This window comes from Capsicum annuum, chromosome 2 (genome assembly GCF_002878395.1).
Source record: "Capsicum annuum cultivar UCD-10X-F1 chromosome 2, UCD10Xv1.1, whole genome shotgun sequence".
NCBI classification, from domain to species: Eukaryota; Viridiplantae; Streptophyta; class Magnoliopsida; order Solanales; family Solanaceae; genus Capsicum; species Capsicum annuum.
The window spans coordinates 3,446,824-3,468,566 of NC_061112.1; positions in this window are offsets into that span (position 1 = coordinate 3,446,824).

The following is a 21,743-nucleotide window of genomic DNA, read 5'->3' on the forward strand; positions in this document are numbered from 1 at the left end:
ACCTATTAAGGTAAGTGAGGTTATGAACAAAGATACTTCTTTCAACCTTGTACCCAAAACTAGCTTTTAAAGTTGAATTTACATGTATTTCAGTCTAGGGTTCATACCCAAAGATCATTATTTGAAGTTTATGAAGTTACATGTGGTTTAAGTGTTGTATTGTATATCTACCTTCACATGTTTATGAGTGAGACTTTATTTCACATATTTAGAATTAAATTTCATTATGTTGACTAGAATTGTTAAAGTATTTTAAGATTATTATTATTGAACATAAAGTTTGTTGTGATTTGACATGATTTTCAAGCATGGGTTATAAGCCTTAAGTTTAAGCCTTGATATTTCAAGAAACATGATATTTAGGCATTCTTTGATAAGAATGTATTCAAATTTTAAGCAAGATTTGATCTTTTGATCCTAAGCTAAGATATGGAATCCACACATTTAGTCTTGATTACAGTTTAAAATAGACAGGTGCATAACTGGTTTACATTATAAACTCTTATGCTATTTTTAAGGTTGATTTCCTACAGAATGAGCATATAAGTAAGAGAGTAGTATTTAGCACCGAGTCGGGTATGTGGCTCAGTTCACATGCCCCAGAACTATGAGCTAATATAGGTACAAATTCAGATTATTCATATTTATATGGATGTAGAAACAGACTGTGACCACTTAGCTCAGCGTATACTACTTGGCAAGAGTATGACACCACTCTCCAACATGAGGTTTTTCCCTTAGAGGAACTAGACATTGGACACTATGATATCTCACATAGTGTATGTCGGTTAGAAGAACCTCCCTAACAGAAAAGTTTTTAGAAGAAATTCCCTAAGTCCTAAAATAGAATAACACAACAACTTTTAGAAACTAAGTGTAAAGGCTCACAATTTTACGTAAATATTGTTTTACATAATACATTAGCTATGAGATTTTAGCTTTTAGTTTATAGATATAAAGGTGAGTCCTTTTTACTATTTGCCTGCATAATTTAAAAATAGACTTAACTTCAGTTCTACTTATTCCACTAATAGAGAGAGTAAAAGTACAACTTTTAGAACTAAGTGTGAGGGCTCATAAAGATAGCCTTTATTCTTTACTACAGTATGCTTATATTTCACATATTTTATATTATCCAAGCCAATGTGGGTCCTTTACACTTAGCATGCATTCATTACAAGTTATATGAACATTGAGCTACTATTTTTACTTATGCATTCACCCCCACATGCTCAGTATATTCCAAAAGTACTGATCCATATATATGTCTATGTGCTACATTATTTAATAATCTAGGTACCAGTTGTAGCCCGTACATCATAATCTGACAGTGTGCGGCTTCCAGTCAACAAGTGATGAGTCCTTTTGATTCAAGGGCTTGAGTCAGTCATAGTTCGTGTGATATTTTCTTTTCTTTATTCAGTTGTATTGATTAGAGATAGTTGGGGTCATTTCCCGACTACCTATAGTCAATATTAGTTGATGTTTCATAGACAGATAGTAGAATTGATATATTTGATTCTAGTCTTATTTTGTAAAAATTAGAGTTGTAATTATTTTAATATAGTTTTGTATTGATCATATTTAAAAAAGATTTATCTTCCGCTTATTTTATTCAGATTTATGTATTTTATTTAGTTGCTCATGAGTTATGCCTATACAAGAGTTAGCTTGGGATCAGTTATGGTCCTAAGCACCATATGACATCCAGGGGGTAGTGTCGGGGGGTTACACTTAGTTGGGCTAGCCTAGTGACCTTCAAACCATAATTTGAGTAGAGTTGACTTAAATACCCATGTTTCTAGATGAAGTTCCGATCTTAGGATTAGTTGTGGTTTACTTTACATCTGGAATTTTAACTAGATACCTTAGCCTAGTTTGGGGTATAAGTTGCCTAAATATGAAAATTGAGGATTAGAAGTGGGATCCTCTGACCCACCTTAGGCCAAGACTTGTGTTAGCCTTTGTGGACTTAGTTGCGGATGTTAGGCCTAGTTGAGACTATGGAGCCTTAAGAATAAGCTTACTTCATGGTTTGGAAATTTTGATGGCTTTTCCCGGATTATGACTAATGGCTTATGACCATGATATTCCTTATGGAAGTGATATTGGGCCTTTAGAGATGTTATTTCCTCCTAGATATGATATTGGGCCTTTATAGAGGATATTCCTCTTAAATATTTTAATTGGCCTATAGAGATAATATCCCTCATAGTCATGATATATGACCAATATATGTGAGATGGCTTATAGATGTGATATGCCTCATAGTAATGATTTATGGCCTAGTAATATGTTATATCTCTTAGATGTAAGATGGCTTAATTATAATATGCCTCCCTGGTGTGAGAAAATTACAAATATGCTTCACAGCTTATAAACATATTATGCCTCATAGTTAGACTATGACTTATAAATATGATATGGATTACAAATATAATTATTGATATGAGTTTTGGATATATATGTGGGACTAAGGCTGTGATTATGATGTTATGATTATTTCTGACACATTATTGGGCCAAAGGTCATGTTCTGATATTGGTTGGATATTCAGGAAGTAATTATCCTTGTAAAGGGTATGGTTGTAGTTTACAAATATATCTATTTTTATATACACATCTCTCAAATATGGGATAGAGGAAGACACGGTATAATACTTATGATTCGAATGTTTGAATACTGGTGACGGCATGTATAGATTCAGTACATTCATGATTATTATATCTGTAAATGATGTGATTTTAGTTAGAATATGATATTATGACTATTATTCCTAATTAAGGGTCAAAGCCCAATTTTAATCTTAAAAATAGATTTCTTACAATAATATCTGCATAACTTAATGGATATTTTACATACATAACAACAACTAATAATGATGTTTTAAAGAATTGTCTGAGACTGATTTCAGTCCATGATTTGACACTATTATTTACTACGATCGTGAGATATTATGACCCTTTCTACTCTTTATAATGATTTAGTCTCGAAGATCACTCTAGGCAATGGATTTACGAACTTACACTCTTTTTATCCACTTATATATATGCTTATTGATAAAGGGATATTGATGATGAAAGTGTGGACATATATTCTACCTTTCTTCTCTTTTTATTCTTATTTATGTTAGCCCTCGTGGGGCTTGCTCTCTATTATTGATATTGATTTAGATATTATGATGGTATGATAATACCCGGTAAGGATGGAGGATATTATAATAATGTCATGATACCTGGCAAGGTCGAAGGATATTATGATGATATGATGGTGCCTGATAAGGTCAGAGGATATATGATAGTGATATTGGTTCTCAACAAGGATGGAGGATGATTATGATGATGATGGTTATGATAGTGATGGTTATGATATTGGTATTATGATATTTTGGATTTTGTTACATTTATATTTGCATGTGTATCTCTTATCACAAGTATGTGCCTATGTCTATCAGCTGGTATGGAACGACTACATAGATATGGGTGATGACTATGCCTTGTTATGATGTATACTGATATAACCTTCCAAGATTGGGGTGGTGGGGGTATGTATAAGCTCGGCTAGGTGTTTGGCTATCCGAAATAGCTGTTTAATCGCGTTGTTATTGATATTGTTATTATCACTATTTTGATCATTGTTATATCTAGCTTATGAAAGATTGGTCATTGATTCGATATCAAGATTTGAGGTATGATTTTGGCCTCTTCTATCTTACGATTTCATTAGTATTCCTCATAAATTCTTGATGAGATAAATGAATTATAAACCCTGAGCATGTTAGTACTAAATCCCGATAGGATTATAACGAGGACACGATAATCACTCACTAATCCCTAATCCGTCTTATCTCCCAAAAACCTCAAGCTCCCAATTTAAAGTTTCAAAAAAAAGGTTCAACAATATTAGTTTCTTGTCGAGGTTTTTTCACCAAATTTATCATCAAAGGTATGAAAAATAAATTCAAGTCTTCATATTGAATTCAAGTTAGTGTTCAAGGTTCAAAGTTTAGGATTCAAGCTATTACCAAATTTCTTTCATCAAAAAGGCATGTTGGACACTCCTTATTTTTAATTATTATATTATTACATCAAAATACTTGATTTTACGTATTATTGTATGGTTGGTTTCAAACTTGTGTTAAGGATTTTTGGTGGTTATACTCTTGCATTTTTAACTATTGATTTAATTGTTCCCCATTGGTTTAAACGATGGATTATAAATTAAATTTGTGTATCATGACAATGGTAGAATTTGGTACTTTGGGTTTCTCAATGGTTATGGATTTACATGACCCTCAACCCATATCATAATTTGTCTCTGAAAAGGAATTTACATGATTTAACACATCTCTTAAAAATCGCCTTACATAAATGGTAAAAGGAGTAAAAAGGTTTTGAAAATGCCTTTTGGGGTCTTTGGTTATTATTTTAAATCAGAAATTGGAATCAAAATGAGTTAAATGGATTATGATCATGGTTTGGCATAAATGGAATAGCTTACAAGTCTATTGGTATGACGATACTGATTAAAAAATATCTTAATAAAAGACTCCATGGTTGATGTTATGTAAAAGATTATTTTAATTAGGCTTAACGGGAATTGTGTAGCTTGACTGAGAAAGTGTGGTACTTGGGGGACCAAAACTGGAAATCACGTTTGTCGATGTTGGAAGGTTTTGTCCTGAAATATGGATGACCATTGTGTAAGATTTGCAGAGTATATTTTTGAGAGGCTAATTGACTATTTGTGACTTTAGCCTATTCTTCGGTACAATGCGGCTAACATAGACTGAGGCCCTTCCAGCGGGGGGAGCCGGACTCATATAGCATGTGGGTGCCTTTAGGTCGGAATGACCTACACAATTCAGGATTAAGTTTTTAAACTATCATGCTTTATGCCTCTTGTCCCTATCCCGACATCCTATATATATGTATAACTATGGCGCATGTGATTTATGACTAATTTTTGATAAATGTTTGTATTTTACCCTTTTCTTTGGGTTGCATGCCAGTACTTGCCGTACTGGCCCTTCCCGGACGCTACATCATTTCATGATGTAGGTTTCAAGGTCTTTTGTTATGACCCTGTGCAGCATTAGGTGGTTCGGTATTCCTATGGAATAATTGTTGAATTGGTGAAGCCCTCCATCATCCGGAAGATATTTATACTTTTCACATATGTTCCACAATGGTATCTTTTTTTTGTTTTGTTTTTATGGTAGAGTCGGAGTCATGTCCTGACTTTAGTTATTCTTAAAATTAGAGGTTTCATAGACTATGTAGGTTGTTGTTTTGAACTTTGTTCTCAAGACATGGACACTACTTTATTTGGATTATTATTTTCTGGATTTGAATTTGGTTTTCAAAATTCATTTCATTATTCATCAAACTCTTTTCTTTTATGGGTTAGCTTATGTAATTTCTTATTATTATCATGCTCTTGAGGTGAGGCAAAGAGGTCATCTCAAACCTTGATTGGTTTGGGATGCCCGTACCGACCAGGACTTGTTTCGTGAAAAATTTACTTCTACAAAATCAATCACCATTTAACTAAATGCTAAAGACAGATAGGGAAACCCCCCTAATATCATTGATTCCTACTCTTTATTTTGGTGGAAGTACTTTGAATCAATTATTTTGAATAACGATAAACAATATAAAAGAACCGAAGGAAATACTCTCAATTTATTAGATCAATGTCGTACAAGAAAGATTTAGACAAATGATGAAATATCAATGCTACATTTTGTATACCCTCCCCCCACCCCACCCCATCACTACCACACACACATACCCCTCTAAAGAAGAATCCAAGAAATATATGCAGCGGGAATGGTTGAAAATAGGGATTAATCTTTAAATTTTTCGAGTCTCAACAAGATATACAAAACGAACATTTATAACTGAATCGATGTAACACTCTCATGATTGTTTTCATTACTAGTAATAGCTAGGTAAAACTGACTGATATTTAAATGAAGATTAATTACATGTGTGAGAACATGCATTGAAATATGTTTATCTAATTTGATGAATAACTAGATGATTCTAAACTTTGATCGAGAATTTGAATACGAAAGCTTTATGTTTTTTGAAATAAAAGTAATAAACTGTTTCAGCATTAAGAACCTCGATTTATGAATGAATTATAAACATGTGAATTCATTCTTTCCCCAGAAAAAGTAAGTGCAAGATGAGCCATATATATTTAATTTCCTACACTTGAATTTTGTCATGTTCAACTATGCAATATACTAATGTTTGTGATAAATGTCACAATTCACGTGTTGTTTGAAGTTCATCTTTAATTTGGGTCCTTGCCTTTGAAAAGTTTGTTGTCATAAGTCAAAATACATGTTTAATTAAAGGGTATTGTGATCAAATTCCAAGGTTTGGTAGTGATCATTATGGAGAAAATAAATCAATGTATAACAACTCTAGATTTTGCTTTTTAAACTGTCTGATGTGAGGACTTATTAGTTAGGCTAACTTAAATTCATATTATGTGGCAATTGGGCTTGTTGGATTAAATTTGGACGGGTTAAGAAGGGTCAAGATAATAAGTGTTCAACTCAAATTTATTTGGATCAAAATGAATCGAGTCAAAACGAATTACATAACGGATTATAACACAACTCATCTAATTTTTACCAAGTTTTAGTTGTTTTATTTGTTCTTTTATAAAGTTTTTGTACTAACTAAAATTTATTATGGCTATATATAACATAACAAATAGAAAAAGTATTATTATAATATTTTAACTAAATATTGCAAAAATCAATTCAGGTTAGATATCAATCCATTTTTTAATGGGTTGAAAAGGGTTGAATTGAAATGATGAATTGAGCTAATAAATGAGCGGGTCAATAACCAATCCAAACGTGAATGGGTTATATGGATTGGGTTTGCATTTGCCACCTAAAATCTTATTTAAGGTGAGAAGTGCCACTTATTAGAAATTTTCCTATTATTAAATTTAAACTTAAGATAAATTTTTATTAAGAATAAAGAAATATTCACCTGCTACATCCTTTGGTGGTATATTTTGAAAATTAACTTTTGTTGTCGGCTGAGAAATAGCCCTTTTGCTTGTTCTGGGTGTCCCATTCGTCAAATTTGAACCTAATCAATTGGCAAAACAAAAAGGAGATTATGAAAAAAATTGCTATAAAATGATTAAAAGACAAACAAATAGATAATATAGTATTCAAAACAGGGCGAGGTTTAGGCCTAACATTTTTTACTTTTAAACCAAAAAATGTTTCTTAGTGGATCCCATTTTCCCCTCCACTTTGATTTATTTTAATTAGTCAAATAAATGGCTATGGGTTAGGTGAACAATCAATATTCATTTTTTCGTACTTAAGACCATCCCCAAGATTGCCAATACCAACGTGCAATATCAGGAACACATAATCTACCTTGGTACCTCAAGATACCATCGCCACCAATCTTAAAAGCTACAATCTTTTGTTGCCCCACATCCTCCTAAATTTTCATTAAGACAGAATCTAGTACCTGCTTCTCTTTTATCTCAGCAGTAAGGGATGACTTCTCCAGCTAGTGCACAAACACACCTTCATCCTCAGAGTCCAAAAGATGAACTCTAAGGTTAACCAAATGGTGAATGTCTTTCACCAACTCCCGCTTATCCCCATCCACATGAGCTAGACTCCCAATGGATAACCTGCTAGGAGCATTATCAACCACATTAGCTTTACCTGGGTGATAGTGGAGACTTATGTTGTAATCTTTTAGAAACTTAAGCCACCTCCTCTGCCTGAGATTCAACTTCTTTTTGGTGAATACATAATGCAGGATCTTATGATCAAAAAATATATCTACATAGACTTTATGCAAATAGTGATGCCAAATCTTCAATATGAACAACACACCAACAAGTCCAGGCCATGAGTCAGATAATTCTTCTCATCAACTTTCAATTGGCTAGAAGCATAGGCCACTACACTACCATGATGCATTAATACACAACCAATTTCCATATGGGGGAGCATCACAATAGATAACAAGACCATCAGTACCCCCAGACAAAGTTAAAACTGGAGTTGAAGTCAACTTATCTTTCAAATTCTCAAAACTACCCTCACAAGCGTCAGACCACAAGAACTTCACCTTCTTTTGGGTAAACTTAGTCAACTAGGTAGCTATAGTCGAGAAACTCTCCACTACCTTCGAGTCTCCCTATTCATTATCCACTTCTTCAATTATTACCATTTCTTTTTCACTCTCTTCTTTAGACTTCAGAGCCTTATCATTCAAATCACTCACATGCTTCTTCTTCATATTTGTTTGCTTAACATTCGCCTCCTTTTTAACTTCCACCATAAGATCACTGAGGGTTTTTCCACTCGTAGTGAAAATAACCAACACTTTATCATCATTTTTTGGATTCATAATGGTATCAATAGGAAGGAATCCTTTTATTCTTGCATTAATTTGAGTGGGGATTTGACCAATTTAATGGAAGGGGTGTTTTCTTTCTATTTACACCACACATAATTTGCTATTTATGGCACCAAACCAAGCTGTCGTCTCACATTTTAGATTTTATAAGGGTAAACCATATGGATACTGTGACTTCACCATTGGTATAAGGGAAATCCCAAATAAAAAATGTTATAGGTACTTCAATTTCCCTTGTATTTATAGCCCCGATGCTATGGGTACTCAGACTTCCCTTGTATTTATGGCTCAAAACACGATCACAACAATTTTTCTTTAAGAATGTCGTCACTCAATCTAACATAGAAAAAAACTTGTCTGCTATCAGCATAAACAAGATAAAGATAAAATGAAAATCTAAAAACGAAACAAACAACTAATCTATGAAATGTGGGCACCATTAGAATGCCTGAATATTACAACCCAAATATAAATAGAAATCATCCAAATCAACATCAAACATCCAAAAATATCTCAATAATACAAACCAAATAAATGAATATAGAGATAGGTACCCCTAAGTAAAAAGCTTACAGTGAGCTCACTGCATAATCAATAAGGCATAAAGAGAGAAGAAGGGTGCTCCTTATAATCGCATCAAAAGTTGTTGTCGCTATCGAACTCTGCATAACCTTTGGTATCATTAGAACTAAACCACTCAGATAGGGCCTCATCATCACTATCAACACCGAAAAAAGGAAGTCTATCAATGGATTTCAGGACCTTCCAAAAGCCTTTACCCTCTTCAACATCTTGGTGAAGAACTTGTCCTTCTTATTCTACCTCTTCTTTATCTTCTCATGTGAGCTCCCTGTGAGACTCTGCCAAAGATGAGTAGGGCCTCTCAATCCTAGCAATAGTGGCTCCTTGTGTTTTTTGATACACTAAGTATCTCTAATAATTAGAGTAAGCCACATATGAATCTCGAGTGGTAGAAGGCTCTCCCGGCCCCTAAGGCAACCCTACTACAGGCCCCTAAGGCAACCCTACTACAGTCTCTTTTATTGCCCTCAAATCAACTGATATTTCATCAAAAGGGCCGAATATGGATTTCCTACAAGACTATGTATCCTCACATATCGACTTTCCCAAGTCGATCTTTTTTTTTACTCTTGCTCGGTGATCCCTCACCCAAAATTTTGAAAGGATAAATGGGGGTGTTTGGGCGCACCCAAATGTCTTGGGGTATTTCTTAACCCTATCTCTCTTGCACAGATCAATAATTAAAGAAGGGAATAAGAGGTACGTACCACTGTGGATCTTGAAATACTTCATGTCTGATTATAAGCTGACCAATATTCAAAGAAATGTTGTTTAATGTACAGGCAAGCATCTGGGCTCAAATAATTGGGACAACAGTCATGTGTGTACATGGAGAAACCCGGTTACAAATAATGTGTAGCCATATCTTCACCTCCGCTGTGAATCATTCATTGATATGCCCTTTTTGGAAATTACCCAAGGAACCTCTCTGCCAGGGCATAACTTGTCAGCCATCCAGCTCCATGGTTCACACCCCTTCACCTCATATCGGCTCATGTCTTCATATAACAAACCATATAGATCATTAATTTTCTCAACCCTGAAGTGCACATTCTTTCCCCAGATCTGAACAACTGGCTAGAGGAAAGACACTACGCTAAGGTTAGCATAGAATTCTCTTACCCATTGCTTGTTTGCCCAATAAGGATCCGGGTAAAAACAAATCCACCCGGTGGATACTAAGTGGGAATGGAATGCTGGGAGATTCTTTGGCCCCTTATAAAGGCAAATGCCTCTCTCTGGGAGTAATTTGGTTTTGGGAAGGTTGTCATATTATTGATTGTGGAATTCTGGGGTAACCGAGTTTGATTATATTCTTTCATGTTAAGCCTTGGAAACCTGCAAATAATTCATCAACATTCATTATTAACATTTGAATGTAAAAAGTATGCTATATTGTCCAATTAAGCTCATGGAATGGTTTTTGGTGGGTTTTGGATAAGAATTAGAAGTGCTGAATTTTTAGTCTAGGTTGGATATTAGCCTTAGATGCCATGATCGTGGGGTAATGAGCCATGATCACGATTTTGTGATCGTGATCACGTTAACAGAGGGAATTTTGACGAAATCTTTTTAAAAAACTCAAATCTCCAATTTCTAGGCCAAATCATGTTCCAAAGAAGGAACTAATATTAAGAACATCGAACAAGGTTCCTAAGTACTCGATCATACCCTTAGAACATGAAAACAACTATCTATGAATTCATATGGGCATTTGATTTAGCACTTGGTGTGCACACTCTATTTCTAGAAAATTTGAACAAAATTTGGGTACTTAAGACTTCGCCATTAGTGTACACACCAACTACAATAGATAACCACACTAATAAACATGTTTAAACAAGGATTTAGCAATTTAAACACTTTTTTAGGACATTCCTAAATCATGAGCCTATGGCCTACAAATACACAAAAGAGAGGGATTTCGAACTACTAATCAAATTATAGATACAAATGGGATGCAATGCAAAACTTGGATGCTCAAAAAACGATCACATATGGGTGCAATTTGAGAGAAAAATTGAAAAGAGAGTGTGGGGGAAATGTGGCAGTCAATTATTTTTTCAATCAGTCTTGAATGAGATTGCGGTCCATATTTTAGGATTGTGGGTATGTAGCTATCACGATTACAGTAACATGGGTGCTGCAATCACGTTAACTGAGGCCATTTTTGGTCCTTTGTTTTCCTTGCTAAGTCCACTGCATAAAAATTTCATACTTTCCCCTATTCAACCCCATCCAAAACACCTTATAGCACCACATTTTCATGGATCAATCATCAACAAAATAAATGCTACTCTACTAATCAAAAATAAAGAATACAAGCCACTTTTGTGGCATTAGTGGGTTGCCTCCCACCTAGCACCTAATTTATCATCACGATACGATACTCTTCATCTTTTTTTGTTGGATCCTAAAGGGACCCATCATTCACCTCTGTGTCCACAACATCAATGATAGACACCACTTGTAGTTCCATGGGTTATTTTTTGATTTTGTAAACTCAAAATGACACTTCATGATCTTAGGCCAAAAATTTCATTTTCCTAACTCCATATCAAAAATAGCTTATTTTTGTCACAAGGAAAGGGTGGCCAATGATGATAGGTATCTCTTGGTCAATTTCACAATCAAGCACCACGAAGCCCACCAGAATAATAAAACAGTCCACCTTCACCAAAACATCAAACAAAACTCCAACTGATCTCTTGATAGACTGGTCCACATCAATAACCTCATTATTGTTGGAGTAGAGTGTCCAACCTGAGTTTTTGATAGATTGTATAGGGTATGAGATTGATGCTTTCACGAAGGTCACACAAGGATTTTTCAAACTTATGATTCCCTATGGTGCAAGGGATTATAAAGGCCCCGAGATCCTTTTTCTTTTTTGCTATAGCGCTAGTCATGATAGCCCTACACCCATAGGTTATTTCTATGGTTTGAACATCAATAAAATATTTATTTGACATCAAATTCTTAATAATCTTAGCGTATCCTGGGATCTTTAGAATTATCTTAAGCAATGGGAAATTAATTGATAGATTGCTAAGCTTAGCAAAGAACATCTTAAATTTAGCATCACCCTCATTCTTTTTGAGCCTTTGAGGGGATGGAGGAAGAACCTTCATGATAGGAAATGGTTCACTTTGCACTTCATCATTTTCAACTACCTTTAGGTCTCCCTCTTTATCATCCACTTCATTGCTTAACATCGGTTCTTTTTCATTCCCTTCTTGAGACTTTGGAGCCTTCTCATTTAAATCATTCACTTGATTATTCTTCACATTTGTTTGATCAATATTTGCCTCTTTTTAAACTTCCACCATAAGATCAACGAGGTTTTTTCCACTCCTAGTGACAATAGCCAACACTTGAGCATCATTTTTTGAATTCACAACGGTATTACTAGGATGGCCTCCTCTTTGTCAAGTATTAAGTTGAGTAGAAATTTGACCGATTTGAGTCTCCAATTGCTTGATAGAGGCAAAATGTGATACAATCGTTTGTTTGATTTGCGAAAAGTTGCCTTTCAATTTTTGGACCATCTAGTTTGTTCCCTCCACTCTCATTAAGATCCTTGCTAACATATCCTTAGTCTTGAATTTTTCAGGATCAATGAAATTAGACTCTTTGCCTTTTGCTTGGTCATGGGGAGGTTCATATCGATCATATTCCCTTTCTTTGTCTCTCCAATCATGATCGTGCTTATCCCACTTTCTTTCATAATCTATCCAACCTTGGTTTCCACCTTGCCTTAGATAGTCCGGGTGGGAATGTTAGCCAAATACCAAATTTCTTCATCAAGCCTCTTGGACTCTTCTTCATCATATCCCTCAGATGCCATGGAATTCACCATTTTTGTGGGTACACCCATCACATGTTTCGTTTGTAACTCCAAATGTGTCATCATTTTTTCCATGTTCTCCTGCCTCTCTTCATCTCCTTTTCTTTGCTCTTTATCAATAGTGGAGGTGGTAGGAGACTCTTTAGCTACCTTGGTGTCTCGGTGCCATCCCTAATTTTGTTTTGTGACTTCCCTAAGCAAGTTTGTAGCTACATTATAAGACAACTTCATAAGTGAACCCCCGGCCGCATTATCCACCACAGTTTTGTTTAGTTGATCCAACGCCCAGTAGAAGATTTGGAGAAGCATCTTCTTCGAGACCTCATGGTTGTCACATTGCTAGAGCTTCCCATTAAATCTCTCCCACACCTTGTATAAAGGACTCTATTCAATTGACGAAAGTTTGTGATTTTATCACATAATTGCAACATCTTGGACGGTGGGAAGTATTGGTCTAAGAATACAATGGTAAATTTATCCCACGAAGTAATTAACCCAGTCGAAAGAGATAGAAGCCATAATACCACATCATCCATTATAGAAAATGGGAAGTGGTGAAACCGTATAGACTCTTGTGAGATGTGACAATGTCAAATGGGGAACAACTTCCACAAAATTTTTCAAGTGCAAATTGGATTCTTCATGAGCTTTTCCCCCAAAGAGAACCTTCATTTGAAGCATATGCAACATAATGCCTATGACGTGGAATACCCCATTCCCTTTATTAGGTGGGATACGGATGGCACTCGCACGTCAAACATCATGGAGTTACTCCTCATCATTAAAGGGACCATTAAAGTCTCGGCATTACCTGTACAATTGCTCATAGTGTCGTGGACACTATTGAATTCACCTAAAATGAAATAAAAACAAAAAACAAAGTAAATCAAAATCACTTTGAGTATAACCAAAGCTAGAATCAACATCGTACAAGTGAAACTAAGTCTCAATTCCTGGCAATAGTGTCATTTTGATCACGCTCACATATACCATATTTTTTTTATATAGGACGTCATTGTTAATAAAGCTAAACTCATGTTGAGGTCGAATCCTCAAGGAGTAAGTCTAGTCTTCAAACCCTATAGGTGTTGATAGCATCTAAGCGTATTCCTATAGTGTAAACAAAATGAAATGCGTGAATTAAAATGGGGGGATTGGTTTGGAAAGTTCTTTTATCAAAATCAAATCAAACTACCAACTTAAAGCAACGATTGTGGTTAAGATTTTAATATGAGACAAGTCTTGGGACTATGTCTTCCTAGGGGCAAATAATGTATGGGTTCATGATAATTAAGTGCAAATTCTAGTCATCAACTACAAGGGTAGGCTAGGCTAGGAAATCTTTCGGCTAATCTTTCAACAAAACCTCAAAATTATCATCCATGGATCCTTTCAGATACCTCATTTATATGAAAAATAAAACACCTAATACCTCAATTGGATATCTCTAATTATAGGAAAATACCCAAGATCTAGCTAATTCTCAACTCACCCTTATTTCTAAGATGATGAAAAGAGCATTAGCTAAATCAAACTATTGTTCACTAATGCCTTGTCACCCATATCCCTCTTTCAAGGAAGATATAGGATCCAAAGGTACACTCATACCCCTCTTTCAAGGATAATGTGAGATTTTGAGAATTCGGGGGGTTTTCACCCATAAATCCATTTTGGGAATTTGAGGTTTTCACCCATAAATCCTAACTAAATCAAGAAAGCATTACTGAAACTCACAATTAATGACCAAGAATATACACTAATCAATCACAACCCACACATATTTGCACCCTATTTCAACATAATCCCAAGATAAATATTTAGCTACTCATGAAGTTAGGGAAAAGAAATATACCAAAAGGTTCATTCAATACATCTATGGAGATCGAAAATGAGAAGATTCTTCAATTTAACTTCAATTTCACTAAACTCAAATTAGAAATTTTAAACACAATAGTTTCCTAAATTAGTAGGGTTTTCAAAATCTTCTAATTCAATTCTCAAAGTGATCAATGCTAAATAAGAAAAGGGTTTTGACTTAAAAGGGATCTGGGGTCAACTACATAAAATTACACAATTGCCCTTGGGCATGAACACTCTATACCACAATTGCTTCATCTTGGCTGCAATCCTGAATCCATGATCATAGGTATTTAACTATCTTGATGTACCGTGATCGCGGTTCTCACTCCGCGATGCAGTACCTGAAGCCAGATCTGCTTCAGATCTTTTAGCTTTTGCAGTTCTCTTCTCTTGTTGATCTTTTTTAAGCTCAATTCCATTTCTTTCCTTCTCATCACTTGTATACCCTGTAAAAAATAGAAATTAGAGGATTCAACTAACAAAGTTGTCTTATTCTTACCTTTAAATCATAGTAGTGTGCATGAATTTAGAAGTAAATGAGTGGTAAATTTACCACTCATCAAGTAGGAACTAGAACTCCCCCACTTCTTTTTAGACCACTTTCCACCATATCTACCACTTTGTTGTTTTCCTTTACCCTGATCAAAAAATTTAAACTTCTTTTTTTCTATCTTTCCCCTATCTTTGCCTATTTTTTTCTTCTCTTCTTCAACCTTCTGTATATACAGAACCAATCTAGAGATGTCCATATCCTTGGTCAACAAGGAAGCCTTACTCTCTAGAATCAAATCATGGGATAAGCTAGAAGCAAATTTCCTCATTCAAGCCCTCATGCTAAACACTAACTCGAGAGCATATCGGGACAATTGATGGAATTTCAAGGCATACTCATTAATCGTCATCTTGCCTTGCTTCAAATTAATAAACACTTTTGCTTTTGCCTTCCTCATCACCTGAGGAAAGAAGTGGTCTGGAAAAGCACTAGGGAAATTATCCCATCATGCAAATTCGGCATCATCTCTCCTAAACTGTTTCCATTCCTTATATTATTGGAATGCTGTATCCTTCAACTGATAGGCTGCAAATTTTACACCCTCCACATTAGTAGCAAGCACAACTTGGAAGACTTTAGAGAGACTAAAGACCTTAGACTCTATAGCTTGAAATAGAATAACTGAAAAGCGAAATATTCCTAAATGCCTTGAGCCTTATCTATAAGTGGGACACCTAATTACACAAAACCTAAGCTCTGATACCACTTTTGTCATGACCAAAACTAGGGCTTGTCCATGACGAGTATTTCAAGTCCCAAATGAACCAGAGATCACCTCCTGCACCTAACCAAACCAAACATACCATACCCCAAGGTTGGCTAAATTTTGAACATATAACAAGATAACGTATAATAGTCTAAGAAAGTCTTAAATACATGTCTATAAACAACCATGGATGATCGTCCAAACGACCGACTGACATCGTCTAATATCCATAATAGTCCAAACAAAGCCTTCTAAACTATGATAAAAACTAAATATTAATGAAGTGTCGGAACATACCCCCGACAATAGCCAAAGATCAAATCCAAAGTGATAGTCAAAATATATAGAAAACCATGGTCATAAAATGAGGCCCTCCAAAGTATGAAAGCTTACCACTTTAATCCAACTCAGTAGCTGATCGTGAATCCAAGTCACTAATTAGGAGTAGTATAAGTGTGAAAATTCCTACATTATGTGGAGATACAACATCTGAAGATGATTAGCAAAGTGAATGCTAGCTGCTGTGCTATAGAAAATAGCACTTTTGATGCTTAAAATAAGGAAAATATGTAGGTTGTTGAGGTTATTTTATTAGATATGATGCTTTTTGGGTATGTTTTGTAGGAAATCATGTTTTGGATGCTAAGTTTGTGAAAAGGGTGAAAAAGTATTTTTGGCTACATTTTGGAGCAATTATGGATGTTCGGGGAACTTTTCAGCTTGTTCGTGATCAAAGAATGTTTGAGATTTGAAAAAAAGCTAAAAAGATGACTTTCGACACCTACCAAGTAACTTATGGACCACATGTAGGACCTATGGAAAGTAGGTGGGTAAAACAAGTGCTAGAGGTCAAAATTCTAGAGCTAGGTTGTAGGTTTTGTACCTGCAGTCTGTACCTGTGCCCAGGGTCAGTACCGCAGGTACTATCTGCACCTGGGGTTTGACTGTAGGTACAGAGATTAGTTGGCCACTGATCTGATTTTCTCCTATTTTGTTCGGGCTTTGGTTTTAGGGTTTCCCTATGTACTATAAATACCCTTTATGTGTTTTTAGTAGGAGTTATGCAATTTTGTTACTCACATACATATTTTGATTCCAAGATTTAATTTTGATCTTGGGATACCCTTTTATTAACTTCAGTTGATTAATTCAGTTATGGTTGTGGGTTTTATTACTTCTTATCATTGTGATTTCATCAATGCTTTCAATTATGAATGATATTGATCTCTTTACAAGCATGAACAACTAAAACCTATAGCGCCGGTTGTGGAAACCCTAGCGGATTGACAAAGTAGGGAAAGTGTAATTGTTGAATTAAACCGATACCCATGGCATGCATTGCATTATCATCACTGTAATTGATTTCTTAGCAGTGGACAACGTAATATCCCCCCATATTAGTGTTATTTACTACAAAAAAAGGAGTAGTGACTAGGAAAAGATAATGAAAATAGTAATTTGGGATTTAACTATCGATCCATGCTACTAGGTACTATCTATGTAAGATGGTTAGATTTCATCTAATAACTAAAGACTCAAAAGGTAATAGTTAACTGGGAACGAGATAAGGGTTAATAATACGACATCCTAAAACTCAAAAAGTAAAGGGTGAAATCTGTGTACTCATCCAAAATATTACAAACTTATCGATTCTACATGCAAGGTATCAGGTTTTTTCAATATAGCATGATAAACCTATGAAGTTGAGAAGCCAGCAGGACACAATGCTAGTGTTCACCAATACTGATCACAACTATAGTTGATATTTTCTCTTTGTTCAATTCTGCCATCCAAATCCCCCCATTTACTATTTCAATTTTTGCCCGTTCATTATATCATATGAAATCCATGAGTCCATTTATTCCTTTAGGATTCGACCCTAACCTTTGTTGGGTTATTATATTTTGATAGTGATCGTATCATCATCTGATTGGTGGTGTTTTTTGGACGTCATCAAAATTTTGGTGCCATTGCTAGGGAATACAACATTGTTTTATGAATTGAAGTCATTGCGGTCTTTGGGTATATGCACTCACAAGATACATCTTAAGTCAGACAACATTCCCAGTATTGAGCACTAGAGATGATTGAATTCGTCTATGCAGGAGGCAGTAAAAAAGGAGATAATTAAGTGGTTAGATGTTGGGGTTCAATGCATGCCAAAGAAAGAAGGGATCATAATGGTCCCAAATGAGAAAAAAAGATAAGTACCAATGAGGAAAGTGACCGGTTGGAGAGTATGCATGGACTACAGAAAGCTGAACAAGTGGATATAGAAAGACCACTTCCCTATGTCACTCATGGATCAGATACTGGAAAGACTAGCAGGCAGGGGTTGATACTATTTTCTTGATGGGTACTCGAGGTACAATCAAATCATGATTGCTCCCAAAGACCAAGAAAAGACTACCTTACTTGACCCTATATGATGTTTGCATTCATAAGGATATCATTTGGACTATGCAATACACCTACCACTTTTCAAAGATATAAGATGTCCATATTCTTCGACGCGGTGGAAGATACTATTGAAGTATTAATGGATAACTTTTCAGTGGTTAGGGACTCATTCAATGACTGTTTAGCCCATTTGGCCAATGCACTGTAGAGATGTGAAGAGTGTAACTTAGTAGTAAATAGGGAAAAATGCCACTTTATGGTGAAAGAAGATATCGTGCTAGGGCACAAGAAATCTAAACATGGTATTGAGGTGGATAAAGTGAAGATAGAGGTAATTAAAAAGTTGTCACCGCCAGTGTCAGTCAGAGACATATGGAGTTTTTTGAGTCATGTAGGTTTTTATAGGAGGTTTATCAAGGACTTCTCTAAAATTGCAAGCCCTCTATGAAAGCTTTTAGAGAAGGAGGTGAAATTTCTATTTGATGTTGTTTGTCTCAAGGCTTTCAAATGCCTAAAGGAGTAGTTGATTATGGCACCTGTTATGGTGTCTCCTAACTGGTTTGCACCTTTTGAGGTAATGTGTGATGCTAGCGGAGTGGAGTTAGGAGATATTCTAAGAAAAAGAAGAGTAAAGATACTGCGTCCCATCTACTACTCTAGCAAAGCTTTAAACCCTGCACAAAATATTATATAGTTACTGAACAGAGCCTACTTACAGTGGTTTTTGCTTTTGAAAAATTTTGGTCCTATTTGGGACTAAGGAAAGAGTGTACACGGACAATGCAACATTGAGGTACCTGATGTCGAAGAAAGATGTCAAAACTAGATTGATTCACTGGGTTTTTTTAATAGAAGAGTTTGATTTTAAAGTCAAGGAGTGAAAGGTGAAACAAAATCAAGTTGCAGACCACTTATCCAGACTTGAAGCGGAGACCATATCAAAACTGGGGGATAATCTTGAGATAGATAATTCTTTTCCTAATGAGTGAGTATTGTCAACATCTCATGATTTGATTCCCTAGTTCACTAATTTTGCCAACTATTTGGCAAGCGATCTTGTCCCAAAATATCTATCCTTCCAGCAGCGATGGAGATTTAAGCACGAGGTAAGGAAGTTCTTCTAGGATGATCTATTTTTATTTAGGATATGCATTGATGGTCTGATTAGAAGATGCACTCCATAGGTGGAGATGATGATCATTTTAGAAGCTTGTCATTTTTCACTAGTTGGGGGTCACTAGAGTTGCACATAGAAAACCCACAAAATTCTATAGAGTGGGTATTACTGGCCTTTAATTTACAAGGATGCTTATGATTTTTCAAATGCCTGTGATGAATGTTAGCATCAAGGAAACATTTCGCTATGCCAGGAACTCCCCATGACACCCATTCTTTGTTGGAGTTATTTGATGTGTGGGGGTTGATTTTATGGGCCCGTTTGTGAGCTACTATGGTATGAGATACATTCTGGTAGCAGTTGACTATGTGTCAAAGTGAGTGGAGGCAGTTATACTTCTAGACAATGAAGTTAGAAACATGACCACTTTTTTGAAAAGAAACATCTTTTCCTAATTTAGCACTCCACGTTCAATTATCAGTAACGGTGGGTCATTCTTCTGCAACCGCTTATTCAAAGCACTTCTTGATAGATATAGTGTAAGGCATAAGGTGGTGACACTTTACCATCCTCAGATTAGTGGGAAAGTGGAAGTCTCCAATAGAGATATAAAGTCTATATTGGAAAAGATTGTGAGTGCCAATAGGATTGACTGGTCTAGAAAGTTAGACAATGCATTGTGGGCCTATCGAATAGCCTATAAGATCCCCATAGGTGGCTCTCCATAGCATCTTGTGTATGGAAAAGCATGCCACTTACCGGTTGAGCTTGAGCATAAGGCACTATGGGTGTTAAAAAGGATAAATTTTGAGTGGCGTGATGCAACAAACTTGAGGTTGAGCAAGGTGAATGAGTTGGATGAATTCTGATTTCGTGCTTATGAGAGTTCGGCCATATACAAAGAAAGAATAAATTTGTACCATGAAAAGAAGATCAAGAAGAGGATATTCAAACCCGGTGATTTGGTTTTGCTATATAATTCAAGACTATGCTTGTTTCCTGGTAAGTTGAAATCAAGATAGACTAGACCATTTACTGTGGTTAAGGTGTTCCCGTAAGGTGCTATTCAAATAAGGCATGATGGTGATATTCTATTTAAAGTGAATGGACAGCGAGTGAAACACTACATAGGAAACCTGGAAGAAATAAGAGTTTGTGCTAAAATAAAACTTGGTAAAGTTTGAGTAGCCAAGGGAACTGAGTCGTACCACAGTAAATTAGACGTTTCTTGGGAGGAAACCCAAGGTACACAGACACCTACTGAATCCAAGGTATGTTTTTATTTTTTCTCTGTTTTACTCTATTTTAGCGCACTGGGGATAGTGCATAGTTTTTAGTTGGAGGTGGGGATACCATGCCACCATGGGTTTTTATTGTCGTGCTTATTTTCCTATCGGTCGCGGTATGATTGTAGAACCGACATTTCTAAGTTAATTTTGAGTCGTATTGTGTTTTGTTTCATGTTGTGTTGTGGTTTTGTGTAATTAGGTGATTTTTAAGTACTTAGGGTAGTTGTCATGTTTTCGTGGATTTTTGAGAAAATTGATACTGTTGGTCTCCTAAGTTTATGTTTTAATAATGACAAATGAAAAAGTGCATCTTTGCAGCTGCTAATAATGGAAAGATAAAGGAAGCCGACTCTTAAAATATAAGGACATCAATAATGGAAGGACATCCACATATCCAAGGAAAACCAATCACAACAAGAACAAATATAAAGAGAATCTTAGCTCCAAATCATCTCAAATTATTGGAAAATATGAAAGATCGCGGAATGGAAAATTGAACCGAAAAATAATTCAAGAATATGGAAAAAAGATCAATAAAATATCATGGAAATAGAAGGAGGATCACAATCCCAAAATCAAGGCAGACCACATCAATCAGGAAGAAAAGATCAGAAGCACATTTGGAAAGAAATCAACCTCTACAAAACCAAAAAAGTAGATCATAGACATATCTAATATGGACGTGATCCAGAGCAACATATGGACATATCTGATATGGACATATCATACGGCTTATGAAGAGTAGCAACCGAATACTATAAAATATGAAGGCTGAAGACAAACACTTTTTACTCAATTTCAAGGAGAAAATTCAAAGTGTCTCATTCTTAGTCTTATAAAACTCTATAAAGTTAGTTTACAGTTTTTATATAAAGAGTAGGATCGAGTCAACTTTGTAACATAAACTGAAGCAGTTTCATAAGATCTGAAGAGCAAAATAAGTCTTCAGAACTTGTTTCCTATTAT